A 14,539-nucleotide genomic window follows, 5' to 3' on the forward strand; every position below is an offset into this window, starting at 1 on the left:
TAGATGGAATTTTGTATGCCTTTACTTGATTCTAGACATTTATCCAATAATTATAGTGTTGGGTTATCACAGTTAGACAGTCACCCTTTTAAAGGCAAAAAGCACAAGCTAATAGTTCCTTCAAGTCATTGCCCCCCGCCTTCCCCCCAACAACTTGACAATCTTATGAAAACTGTACTCACATTAATGTGAAATGTTTTCTTTTTTCCTTTTGAAAGAAGGATTGACTATTAAGACTGAAGTAGATAAAGGAAGAGCTGGTAGAACTTAATATGTTTGGTAAAGTTCGTTAATCATAAATGATTTTTGGCCTTTATCTTCTATTAGACATTACCTGTATGGATTGGATTGATAATCCATAAGCAAGATCATAGCAATATGAACTCTTCTCTGTGCTTGAGAGAACTTGTAAAAATCGGAAGAGCAAAGCTAGTTGAAGGGAATCTACTATTGGTGGGAAAGTTCTTATATATCTCAGTTGGTGATCAGTTCGGTCCTATCTTGGAATGTGACAGTTTTCACTCAAGGAAAAATAACTTGAAATATTTTATTTAGGCAAGATCCAGATTTGCCTGCAGTAATTGATGTTCACCAGATGCCTGGAAAATCTACTTTCTTGTTCCTTTAATTGGTGGGTGTTGTTTTTATTGTTAATTATCCTGTAAGTACAATCCTCTATAGTAAGTATATTATATTCCAACTCATGGTGACTCTTTGTGTTACAGAGTAGAATTGCTACATAGGGTTAGCTTGGCTATAATCTTTGTGGAAGTAGATTGCCAGGCCTTTCTTTCAAGGTGCGGCTGGGTGGGTTCTGCCAACCTTTAGGCTAGTAGTTGAGCGCAAACCATTTGTACCACCCAGACAATAATAAATGTAATCCTCATATAATAAAAATAAAACCAGGCACCACAATCCACATTACATGAATGTAAATGAGTAAAATGTAGGGTGGGGTGCTTGGTGCACTTGGAAGGCTCATCTAAGGGGGTGGAGTGTGTAGGGTGGGGAGGACAGTTAATTTCATCTCCAGCTAATTGTATTCTACCAGATTCCAAGCTGTGTGTTGTCAAATCTTTCAAAATGTCAAGGAACTCAAGAAATCCAGATTTTTATGTAATAGATATTTAAATGTTTGCAACTAATTAAACATTTTTTTTTTTTAAAGAGCATGGTGGATATCAAACAAACCAGTTATAATAGCAAATCCCTTGCCCCAGGCAGCTGGGGGACAGTTTTTAACATCAGTTGAGGTCAGCGTCGATAATTGAAATTACAACATGGGAAATGACCGTAGAGTAGCTTTTAAGTAATGAGGGGAAGTTCTTTCAAGTGACAGCACATCCTGGAAGCTTTCTCTTCTTTCTAGAAATCCAAGCATCAGAGAAGAAAAAGTGATTTTGCGTAGGCACTTTCCAGTGTGTGCAATATAGGAGAATCACACGTTGAAAGAATCTTGCATTTGTAGCCAATAGTGGGACTAGTTGGATAGTTGCGTTGCATGAGTGTAGCATACCTCCGTTGAAGTTTGAATAATTACAGAGGTGGACAGGGAAGCTGTTTCATTTCGCAGATCAGTTCTGATACAGATATGTGACTTATCCGGAGCAAATCGTCATGCTTTGGGGTGCCTGTATATCTGTTTTGGGACACCAAAAAGGAATGCAGATTTGACCACATCACTCTTCTGTTTAGTCCTTCAGTGACATTCCATCGTTCACACTTCAAACTCAGTAGCCTGGCCAAGTCCTTGCCTACCTGGCCCCTGACTGCCCCGTCAGCCTCATCGTCTGCCAACTTCCTCCCTCATGTGCTCCTCATTTTCTAGCAACAGAAGGCTTCCTTTGCCGGGTTCCCAGCTGCTCCATGGGCCCGTTTGCCTTCCCTGTACCTGCTGTCCCTTTGCTTGGAATACTGCCTCACCTGGTTGTTGTTGTTGTTAGCTGCCGTCAGGTTGGTCCCTGACTCGTGGTGACCCCACGCACAATGGAATGAAACGCTGCCTGGTCCTGTGCCGTCTTCATGATCGGTTGTGGATGAGACCATTGTAATCCACAGAGTTTTCATTGGCTGATTTTCAGAAGTAGATACCAGGTCTTCTTACCCGTCTTAGTTTGGACGCTCTGCTGAAGCCTGTTCAGCATCATAGCAGCACGCAGGCCTCCACTTGACGTACATTGGCTGGTAAGTTTCTCTTATTTCCAGGTTTAGCTCAGATATCTCTTCTTAAGCGAAAACTTCCTTATCGCTAACCCAGCTTTTCAGAAAACTCTGGTTCAGGACGGATTTCAAAAAACAGACAAAAATTGTATTTATATCAGGCTCTGGAAGTGATTCTCTTGCTCTGCCAGGGTTGCAAAACCTAAGGCTCAAGTATTTCATGACGTAAATTGATACATTGTAGATATAAAGGGATTCACATGAGTTTCCCAAATAAGGCATAGTGTAGCCCTTTTGGATGATAATCACAGTGCACATGAGCATAGCAGGGGCTTTGAGAATTAGTAAATACTCAGAAATTGTTGTTGTTAGTAGGTGCCATCAAGTCTGTTTGCAGTCATAGCGACCCCAGTGTGACAGAGTGGAACTACCCCATAGGGTTTTGTTGGCTGTAATCTTTCCGGAAGCAGGTTGCCAGGTCTCTCTCCTGTGGAACGGCTGGGTAGGTTTGAACCACCAACCTTTCCCTTAGCGGTGCAGCACTTAACTGTTTGTTGTGTTACCAGGGCTCCACACTCAGAAACTGGATAGAGTAAATTCGGGGTAGTAAACACATTAACTTTGTTTCATCCAGTGTTTCTCAAACACATTTGACGATGGAACTTTTTGTTTGAGAACATCTATTAATACCTTGAGGAATGTCTGTTTAACAAAATGTAGATAGGCAAAATGTTGCCTTAAAACATTGTTTGGGTACTGTCATGGTTTGCATTATGTCCCCCAAAAAATGTGTGTATCAATTTGGCTAGGCCATGATTCCCGGTACTGTGTGATTTTCCTGTATGTTGTAAACCTGCCTCTATGATGTTAATGAGGGAGGATGGGTGGCAGTTGTGTTAGTAAGGCAGGACCTGATCTACAAGACTGGATTGTGTCCTGAGGGAATCTCTTGAGATACAAAAAACAGAAGTGAGCAGTGAGACAGGGGGACCTCATACCATCAAGAAAGCAGTGCCGGGAGCAGAGCGCGTTCTTTGGACCGGGGTCCCTGCGCCAAGAAGCTCCTAGTCCGGGGGAACGCTGATGGGAAGGCCGAGAGAGAGAAAGCCTTCCCCTGGAGCTGACACCTTGAATTTGGACTTTAGCCTACTTTACTGTAAGGAAATAAACTTCTCTTCGTTAAAACCATCCACTTGTGGTGTTTCTGTTGTAGCAGCACTAGATGACTAAGACAGGTACTAAGAGAAAATATTTTAGGAAGGAATATCCTAGAAGAAATGGAAATACCAGGCAGAGTTTGTCTGTTTCTTTGAATGGATTCTGCAACTTGGTTTCAGTATTTCAATTTTTACATAATTATTAGTGGAGACTATTTAAAGCCATGACTGGCCTAATTGCCACATAGTCCAATCACAAGAAATGCAAATTTGTATCAGAATCTCTTTCAACAATTTTTTTTTATTTGAAAAGTTTCAAATGCACGCAAGAGTAAAGAAAAGAATATGCTGAACCCACATATACCTGTTACCCAGATTCAACAGTTACTATGATTTTGTCATATTCTTTCCTTACTTCTCACATCCCCCACTTTTCTGCTGAACTGTTTTAAAGCATATCCAAGACAACACGACATTTCACTCTTACACACTCTATGGTGCATCTTCACAAAGGGGGACGTTTTCTTATATAACCTCCATTGCACCTATCAAAATTATAATAATTCCTTGATAATGTCTAATATCCATCCATATTCAAACTTTGTTTTTTATTGAGATAAAATTCACATACCATAGATTTTATTCATCCTAAAGTGTACAATTCTGTGGCTTTTTTTCTATTCACAGAGTTGTGCAACCATCACCACTATGTAATTCCAGACTATTTTCATCACCTCAAAAAGAAACTCCATACCCACTAGCATTCACTCTTCATTCCCTCCTTCACCCAGCCCTTGGCAATTACTAATTTCTGTTTCTGTGGATTTGCCAAGGAGCCCTGGTGGTGTAGTGGTTAAAGCACTCAGCTGCTAACCGAACGGTTGGCAATTCAAACCCACCAAGGGCTTCACGGGACAAAAGACCTGGTGATCTGCTCCTGTAAAGATTAGAGCCTAGGAAACTCTATTGGGCAGTTCTACTCAGTTCTATAGGATCACTGTGTTGGAATTGACTTGATGGCACACAACAACAACAACATGGATTTGCCTATTTTGGACACTGTGACCTTTTATGATTTGCTTCTTTCACTTAGCATAGTTTATCAAGATTTATCCATGTTTTAGGAAGTATCAGTACTTCCTTTTTATCAACAAATAATATTTGATTGTATGGATGTACTTCATTTTATTTATGCATTCGTCAGTTGATGGACATTTGGATTGTTCCTATCTTTTGGCTGTTGTGAATAGAGCCGCTGTGAACATTCATGTACCGTAGTCCCTGACCTACAACGTATTCCAGTTATGATGAACCACACTTAAGACCGTCCATTTGTTACTTACTTTTGTATGTCTTATCGTTAGTAATATGTACTACATACAGTGTTGCTGCACATAATTTTCTGTTGTTACCATTCTAATGCCATACCGCAAAGACAAAGATTGGAATTATAAAGATACTGATAATAAAAGGTGATAATAATGAAAACTAAAAAAAAAAAAGATATTTGACTTATGTCAGAACCGACTTACGACGAAGTCCTTGGAACAGAACCCCATTGTAAATCAGGGACAACCTGTACAAGTTTTTGTGTGGACATACATTCATTTCTCTTGAGTATAGTCCTAAGAGTGGAATTGCTGAGTCATATGGTTTTGGTAACTCTTTGAGGAACTGCCAAACTGTTATACAAAGCAGCCTCACCATTTTACATTCCCAACAATAGTGTACGAGCGTTCCAATTTCTGCACATCCTTACCAATATCTGTTATTGTCTGTCTTTTTGATGTAGCCATCCTAATGGGTGTGAAGTGATATCTCATTGTGTTTTTGATTTCCATTTCTTTAATGACCAATGATGTTGAACATCTTTTGATGTGCTTATATCTTTAGAGAGATATCTATTCAAATCTTTGCCTATTTTTAAATTGGACTATTTGTCTTTTTATTGTTGAGTTGTAAGAGTTCTTTATATTCTTGGCACAAGTATGTTATCAGATATATGAAATGCAAATGTTTTCTCCCATCCTATGGATTGTCTTTTTATTTTCTTGATGGTATCCTTTGAAGCACAAGAGTTTTTAATTTTGAAAATACCCAGTTTATCTGTTGTATTTTTTTCTTGTGTTGCTTGCGATTTTGGTGACATATCTAAGAAACCACTGCCTAATCCAAAGTAGTGCAGATTTACATCTATGTTTTCTTCTAAGAGTTTTATAATTTTATCTCTTAGCTCTTTGATTCATTTTGATTTAATTTTTGTATATGGTGTGAGGTAGGACCCACAGTCTTAAAAGCAGAATCTTAGTTTCAACTTTCAGAGTAATCTAGAAAGATAGCTATTCACTCTTTGCATTCATCCATTTGTGCTCCCCCCACCCCAAATCCTTTGTCTCAAACTAACCATGATATATTTATCAGAATCTATTTGTGCAGTAGAGAGTAATACAATCAGTCTATGAGAGGACAAAGTCTTACAAATGTAATTACATGTAATTAAGCAAACAGCCAGGTTGTAGTGGACATCTGTTGTTTTTGCCTTCCTTGCCTATACTTTTTGTTCTTCTGGAAGTGGGACTTGGTTTGTTCTTTGTGGAAGCCTTCTCCCACACTCTCTGTCTATAGGTGAACCTTACAACACACACTCCCACCAGCTTGGCCAATGAGGATCATATCTCTAGAGCCACAGTGATCTGTTCAGAGATGGATACGGACCCAAAAAAGGTCATGAGAGAGATAACGTGCAATTAGTGGGGGGAAAAAAACAGCAAACGGGAGTAGCCTGGAAATACTACTGTATGACCGTCACAGAGGGGTATCTGCTAGTTTATAAAGCCAACATGAAGAAAAGTGAATTGAGAGATGACAAGAGATGGATTCTTAACTTCCATTTGAACAACTGAATCTGTCTTTGCCTGAAACTAGACTTGTTTCTGGACATTTCAGATATGTATTTTTTAGGCTCGAGGCTGAAAGAATTATGACTCTTTCATAGACATAGTCCCAGGATAAGGACATAAGAGAGTTTTAATGTAAGAACACTGATGAAATAAATGACACTGAAACAGTAAGTACGTGACAAATGCAAGAGTAGACATCTGTATGAAACTGAGAGCACAGAGAAGTGGGTAACTGTTGGGAAGGATTAGGAGCTGAAGTGTCAGGAAAAAGTCCTCAGAAAAAATAATTCATGGTTGAAAGATGAATTGGCATTCATTAATTCTTTTTGTAAACAATGAAATTGATTTTTCCATTTCAGTCTGCAGATCTCATTTCCAGTACTTTACAGAAGATGGATGTGCTGTTACACTTTACCAATAGTGGATGACCATCAAATGGCCCATACCAGGGCATTTTTGTCTTCTCATGCCCATGAAGAGGAGGCAGGAACTAACTAACTGTAGCAGTTTATCAGAATATTAGTAGTTTGGGAAGTGGCATTAGGATTTCTGGACTATTTTATTTAGTGTATTTTTGAGATAAAGCCCCAGTGTAATGTTGTGTTTTAAGTTGATGTAAACTATGCAGACTTGGGATCATTTCGTCCAATTCATTCATTACACAGAGAAAAAATTGTAGCCTAGATAGGCTACAAAATGTGTCCAAAGTCACATAGCAGGGCTGGGATTGTGATCTTGGTTTCCTTACTCTTGTTGCAGTCTTTTTGCAATTTCATATCTTGTCCTAATTGAGGCTGGTGCTTAAGAAAAAAAGCCCTTAAGAACCAAAACTTGGTGGGGTTATACAGAAAAACTTTCGAGGGGGAGAAAAAAAAAGAATAAGAGAGGTTTTTATGTGGGTAAGTCTCTTTTTTTAGCAAATTGCCAGTTGGATGTTTTTGTTTTTCTGAGCTTGGTACCCAGACTCTGCTGGAATGGCTGGATGGGTGCCATTTTTCATCCAGATGGTGCTCACTGCATCTGTTAAATCCGGCGGGAAGTTGTGGTCCTCGTGCAGACTGTCAGTATTCAAGACTAGGTGATTTTGAGCTCAAGCAATTATTGGAACTCACAGATTCTTTTTTCCTACCTCCCAAGAGATGACTTTTTTTGTTTGTTTGGTCTTCTTTACTGAGACACCATCTTCTGTCTTCTGCAGCCTCCATAATAAGAAGGTTATATACACTCACTGTAGCTTAGAAAAAGGTTATCAGGAGTTTGTCTGAAAATGTTAAGAGGTAAGTAAATGAAATAAAGTTTTTTTTTTTAAAGGCAAAGTTTGACGCTAATGTTTGGTCCTTTCCAGTGCTGCCCCAGAATCTTTACATGGGACAGATTTAGAAGGGAAATCTGTTTGTGTGACAGTCAAGATGACTTGTCTTGAAGTTCCACTTGGATAGCAAGACCCTATTTTCTTATTTTGTATGTTATTTGGGGTGATTTGGGTAGAGGGCAGTAGATTCTGCCCATTAACAAGACTTTCTGTAGAATTATGATCTTCTGTCTTCAGCCTGATAATCATTCCAATGCCCATAGTTACACTGAAAAAAATATACACATGCATAACCACAAATCCATGTTTTATAAATCACAGCACTATAAATACCATGCCTTATTTGTTGTGCAACATATCGTTTCTTTGCTTTTATGGTTACTGCTTATTGACCAATGAAATAAAGGAATACTATGATTTATGCACTTTTTAAAGTATTGAGTATTCTAACATCCATTGGATTTATATCAAAGGTTAAAGCTTATTTTTATATAGATATTAAGGGTCTAATAAACTGAATTAATGTCTTGTTTGTTGCTCCATATATACACCATTTACTGTTTTTATAGAGTATTCAATACTGCTGTTGCATTGGGATGAATGTATTGTTACGGAAACATTATTTGACATTTGGGTATTTAAGTTGTCTACACTGGATCCTAGTTCCATAGTGAAGTGGTCTATTGTTCATAATGAATACGATATAAAATTGCACAGAAATTATGAATGAGTCTTCTGAAAAGGCTGCTTCAAAGGAGGGAAAAGTATTTTTAAAGAATATGGTTATATATAGCAAGGAGAAAACACAGCCTTTAAAATAAATCCATATATTAGTTACTGGAATGTGGGTAGGATCATTAGGGAGAGTCTGGGCTGAGTTGGACCTCTGGCTGGTGGCCACTGGTTGGATTGTCCGAGTTTGTGTTGGAAGTTTCTGCCTGAACAAACCATATCGATTTAGAGAGAGGACAGCCATAGCTAGAGAAAAGATGATCATTAGGAAAAGTGGGGCCACACATTTTTCTTGAAGGATATGAAAAGATTAATTTCTGCAGAGAAGAGAAATGAGATATAGAACAACCTCAGCAGTTTAATATGCATCCATAATTATGCTTGGAAATGGGAAGGTTAAAAAATTTAAACTGTCATAGACGGTTTAGGGAGGATTCTCTTGTCAGAGATCTAAGACATATTCTAAAATACATAATTATGGTTTGTGCAGGCATCTTTTTCCTAAACAATTTTATGGAGGCAGTTTTAAAAAAGCTGAGCAGAAACCACAGTGACAAACTTACACCACCCAGGGAACTCTGCCCTCTCCCAACACCCCCATTGTGGCTGTTTGACCAAGCCAGATGCTTGTCTCATATCCTTCCCTGCCAGGAGAGGGACATCCTAGTCCAGTCTGAAGGTGGAGCTGAGCCCAGCCTTGCCCATCTGGAATTTATTTTGAGTTATGGTGTAAAAGAAGATTTAAATAGTTTTCCCCCCACCCCACCACAAATAGTCACTTTTAGCAGGCCTGGTTAATGATTATAGTTCTCTGTCGTTATGTGGTGTTTGACTATGGTTAAAACAGAGGGGGACTTTGTACTGGCTTATCCATTCCATTAGTCTGATTAATTTTGAGATGGTTTAGGGTTGGGGATGATTTTGAGGATCAGAGAACCTAAATTCTACCCACTTGGCCTTCCTTTTTCATACATTAACCTCTTCTATATAGTAGGAATTTTTTTTTTTCCCTTGGGGTATTATTTTCCATTTGTCTGCTTGTATATTCTTGTGCCAGAACTGTGCTTTAAAAAAAATTGTAAGCATGTATGTATTCCAGTATCTGGTATGGGTAGTCTGACCCCTTACTCATTTTTTTTTTTTTTAAATTTTAAACTATTTGAATATTTGCTTTAAAGGTTGGAAGAAAAGGCTTAAAAAACGTTCGCATAGAATTGGATTTTTTGTTTAAATATAAATTTGTCAAATGCCAGCAAAGTCTCAGCAGTTAATTTTGGGTATCATGAGGTGGATAGGAAGGGACATGCTCTATAAAATAACCAGCCAACTATAATTCTATTAAAGGATTGGTATGCGTAACTTTTAAACAGCACCTTCTCGAATTACCGTCAGAAATAGAACGGATTCAGTCCATGGGCATAATCTCTTTTTTATAAATGCGATCAGAAATACACATGGGCTGTTTTCCACATCAGTTTTCCAGCCACCTCTCAGTGAGCTTGTAATAATGTGATTCAAAGATTACAAAATCATGCAAAACTAAGAGAGAGAAAACATGTCATGGCAATCATGATTTTGATTGTACTTACTGATTTCTTCACACTCTGCTTACTTTCATGGTGATTTCAGGTGGTTTGCAGTAAAAGTACCATTTTAAAAAGACCTATAATAATGAATACAGGAATGAAGAAGAAAACTACAAGTAAGAGGAAGGTAAGACTCTATTAGGAACTTTTGGCTAGGCAAAATCACCTCAAACTGGAGTTAGCAAACTTTACAGCTCATCAAAAAGGCAAACTGGAGACCAGTCTGAGAATCTTGGTGTAGAGTCATTCATTTATTCAGGAAATATTTAATGAGCACCTACTATATGCTTGGCACTCTGTCATTGTTGTTGGTAATTGCTGTCAAGTTGGCTCTGAATCGTGGTGACCTCAAACCAAAACCAAAACCAAAACCAAACCAAACCTGTTGCCATTGAGTAGATTCTGGCTCATAGTGGCCTTATAGGACAGAGTAGAACTACTGCCCCATAGAGTTTCCAAGGAGCAGCTGGTAGATTCAAACTGCTGATCTTTTGGATAGCAGCCGAGCTGTTAACCACTGCGCCACCAAGATTCCTCATGGTGACCCCATATTCAACAAAATAAACATTGCCATCTTCAGGATCGTTGGTATGCTCGAGTCTTTTGTTGTGGCCACTCTGTATTTTGAGTGCACTCCAACATAGGGGATTCATCTTCCAATGCTGTATTGGACAATATTCTGTTGTGATCCATAGGGTTTTTATTGGCTGCTTTTCAGAAGTAGATTGCCAGGCCTTTCTTCCTAGTCTTTCTTAATCTAGAAGTGCTGTTCAAACCTATCCACAATGGGTGAGCCTGCTGATACTTGAAATACTGGTGGCATAGCTTCCAGCCTCATCGCAACATGCAGTCCACTACAGGGCAACAAACTGACAGATGGGTGGTGGCGGCACTGCACTCCTTTAGGCACTGGTAATATGGAGCCCTGGTGGCACAATGGTTAAGTGCTCAACTGCTAACTGAAAGATTGGCGGGTTGAACCCACCCAGCAGCTCCACAGGAGAAAGACCTGGCAATCTGCTGCTGTGAAGATTACAGCCTAGCAAACCCTACTGGGACAGTTCTACTCTGTCACATGGGGCTGCTATGAGTCAAAAATCGAATAAATGGCACCTAACAACAACAACAATATGGTAGTGAGTAAAACAAGCCCAAATCTCTTCCCTCATAGAGCTTACGTTTTGGTTGAGGAGAGATAAACAATTAGCAAAATATAAAATATATATACAATGTTAGCAATGATTGATTAGGAGAAAAAATAAAGCAAGGAAGGGAGATAGGAAAGTGTTGATGGGGTGGTCAGGGAGGGTCTCACTGAGAAACTGACTTAGGAAAGAATGGCCTGAGTCATGAAGGAGCTGGAGGGATGTTGTAGGGAAGGTGGTTTCTGGCCGAGGGAACAGCCAGTGCAAGGGCCCTGGTGTGCTTGTACAAGGAGTGGGGAAGTGGGGCTGGGTGGAAGGAATGTGGGGAGATTGATAGGAGGTGGGGCGTGGCTAGCATCTGTATCTCCAGAATGAGTCCTCGATGTTCCAAGGCTTTCTCATGAGAAAGGACAGGGTCACAAATGTAACTAAAGTAACTAGCCTTGCTGTACCATTCACACATTTAGTCCGTTGTATATCAAGTTATTTTGGGCTCGGAGTTTCCAACACCGTGAAGAATAAAGAGAAGTAACAGTGTGCATAGTTACAAACTTTCATTTTTTAAAATATTCACTTTGACATAGACCTTTTTGAAATTTCAGCAAACATTTTGGAATGTAATTCTAAATTTGATACATCACTGTTTATTTCAGAAGCAAATAAGAAAAGACCTCTCTGGATCCAGTTGAAATTATAAATACATAGACAAATACCCACTAAGAGCATTGTGCTATAAATCGGTGAGCTCTGTGGTTTGTAATCTTATTTAAGCAGTCACAGTTGCAGCTTAAATGATGATCCTGAAATACAATTTTTTGCCAGTCACCTACTTACCAATTTTTCCCCTAAATTTATGGGTTCCTGTAAAACTTATGGTGAAACTTGAGATGCTTGTAATAGTCAGTTTCAGACTAATTTTATCTATTTTTTCCAGACAAAGGTGCCTTAAAATTATGCCACCAAAGTCCTCTCATCATTTTCACACCATCTTTATTGTGTTGTTGGCTGTTGGTTATTTGCTTATTTAAAGAAAATAGAGTGATGTTTGCAAAACCATGGTTTCAGTTCTGTTCCAGAAACTTAACCTGGTGGTCATTTCACTGTGGTTTCTTGTATGTTTTCATTAAAGGAAAAAACACCAAATCACTTTGTCTTTTTCAAGTGGTAGGGAAAAATACATAATGTTTCCCTGGAAGCTGTTCTTTCTCCTTGTGAATAGGAGGAGGAAACTCTACCAGCTGTGCCCTGATGCATGTATAATCAAGCCTGTTTCATCTGGTTGATGCTTAAGATGACTTGATTTTTCCATTTTAGTGACACTTGTGAATCTTATCCCTTTGTCTATGGAAAGGGGGAGGTGGTGCCAAGTGTTATGAATGTCAGGTCTCTGTGGTTGATGTATTAGTGACCCACTCCAGGGTACTTTGTTTCTTTAGGCTGCCAGGGGAATGGATTAGGAGGATGCCCAGCAGCGCCAGCTGTGTGCCTGGCAAGCAGCTAGACCACAGAGCCACCTCTTTAGAAGAGTCAACAGTTAGGCCAGAGAGGCTGTGACTCATTGTAAACATTTGTTTACTTTGAATGATTAGCAACAGAGCTTCTGGTCTCTGGTTATTAGCTCATTATAAGAGTGAAGTGGCGGAAAGCCGTAGCCATTGATGGAGAAGACTGCTATTAGAAGCCCATAACACAGGGGCTTTAAAGGAAGCCACTTTCATCCCAGATATCAAGTGCAGCCATGGCACTGGATGATTAAGTTGGTGGGATCTACAGGGCTGAGCAGAGAGACCAGGAGAAGAGGAGAGAGTACGAGTGGTTTGCCTGGCACCCTTGGCCAATGCTTGGGGTAAAGGCAAGGTATTGGTTGCTCAGAACCTTCACACTCATAGCAATTGGTGCTTGAATGAATAAACCTAAATCCAGAGTTTTAGAGGAGAAGAGTAATAGCAAGAACCAAGGGATGAATTGCCACCTATATTCTTATTTGTTTATGTTTATGTCAGTTTAAGTTCATGTCATTTTAATGACTAAGGTGCGCCTGACCCAAGCCACGGTCTTTTCAGTCACCTCATATGCATGTGAAAACTGGACAGTGAAAAAGGAAGACAGAAGAATCGATGCGTTTGAACTGTGGTGTTGGTGAAAAATATTGAATAAACCATGGAGTTCCAGAAGTCTGAGAAAAAGCACAACCAGAATGCTCCTTAGAAGGAAGGATGGTGAGACTTTGTCTCGCTTAACTTTGGACAGATCATCAGGAAAGACCAGTTGCTAGAAAAGGATATCATGATTGGTAAAGTAGAAGGTCATTGAAAACAAGGGACACAATGAGATGGATTAACACAATAGCCAAAACAGTGGACTCAAATACACCAGCAATTACGAAGGTGGCGCAGGACTGCCTCGTTCTGTCATACATAAGGTCGCTGTGATTGGGTGCCGACTCTGATGGTAACTAATAACAACATCTCCCCCATTAGACTGTGGATGTCCTGAGGGCAGTGTTTATGCTTACTCATGTTTTATCACCACTGTTTATTGAAATGAACTGAAGGGTAGGATTAACTTCTCTTTTTAATATGCCATTTTTAAAGCCTTTTCAGTTTTGGGGTAACTGGTTATTTAGATGTCTGAGAAGTCCACAGGATATAACATCACTTTTCTTGCTTTTAAAGGTATGGGATTTAATGAGGAAGGGTGGCATAAGAGCATGGAGCAGGGTCGCTTTTATATAAAGCCAGAAGTCATCATTGGTTCATTGTACATCAGTCTGTTCATTTATTCATCAGACACAAACTGGGCACTGCTTATGTCTCAGATGCTACAGATGCAAAACACAACATAATCAGCATCCTTAAAAGAAGCTCACAGACTCTCTATTTGAGGAAAAAAGAAAGAGAATAATTATTTCCCTATATATAATTGTCTCCGAAGGAAATGTTTTAGGAAGAATTGTAAAGAGAGTTGACAATAATTCTTAAAAAACCTAGTTTAGAGATGGTATTGTGTGGTCAGTTTAAAATGTATTAGCTGATTCCAACTTGAGTTAACAAAATAATCTGAGTTATATATTCAAGCACAACATTTTACAGCTTATTACTTAAAATTTTTTTTCTGATACTTTATCCAAAGCATTTCTATTTGTGTTTTATAATATTACTAATGACTTATTAAGGTAGATAATATATTGTCTCTTTAATGGCCTCTGATGGAAATTACCTCTAGCTAAATAAATGAATGTTATGTCAAATTATTTATCATGTTTTCCTTTAAATACACCTCTAAATACACCAGTCCTCAAAGTAGTTTATTTTAAAAGAGAATTATAAATAAGATTGCAAAGAATGGAGAAAGTGCTAGTGATATAATTTTTTAATCTCTTAAAATACTCTACTTTGTGGCTGTGCAAGAAACCCTGGCAACTGATCCTAGTAGTTTTACTGAATCAGAGAAGATAGTTTTCTTTTTCACAAATCAGTCCATTTTTGCTGGCATAAGTGCAGCTATGTTGTATGATTTACTGTATAAATCTTCAGGTTCCACATTC

The 14,539-nt window shown here is 38.8% G+C and overlaps 1 protein-coding gene and 1 long non-coding RNA gene across 2 annotated transcripts in view; both read left to right on the plus strand.

The window, feature by feature from the left end:
* LOC101356650 (cyclin-dependent kinase 14-like) overlaps positions 1-14,539 on the plus strand; it is a gene marked incomplete at its 3' end in the record, with an annotated part of 331,988 nt that overhangs the window by 95,919 nt on the left and 221,530 nt on the right. The window lies entirely within an intron of this gene.
* On the plus strand, positions 7,172-11,711 carry LOC111821450 (uncharacterized). Its single transcript, XR_002824875.1, has 3 exons — positions 7,172-7,494; positions 9,891-9,974; positions 11,646-11,711. It is a non-coding gene; the product is annotated as an uncharacterized LOC111821450 (long non-coding RNA).

The sequence above is a fragment of the Trichechus manatus genome, unplaced genomic scaffold (genome assembly GCF_000243295.1).
Source record: "Trichechus manatus latirostris isolate Lorelei unplaced genomic scaffold, TriManLat1.0 scaffold00085, whole genome shotgun sequence".
Lineage (NCBI taxonomy): Eukaryota > Metazoa > Chordata > Mammalia > Sirenia > Trichechidae > Trichechus > Trichechus manatus.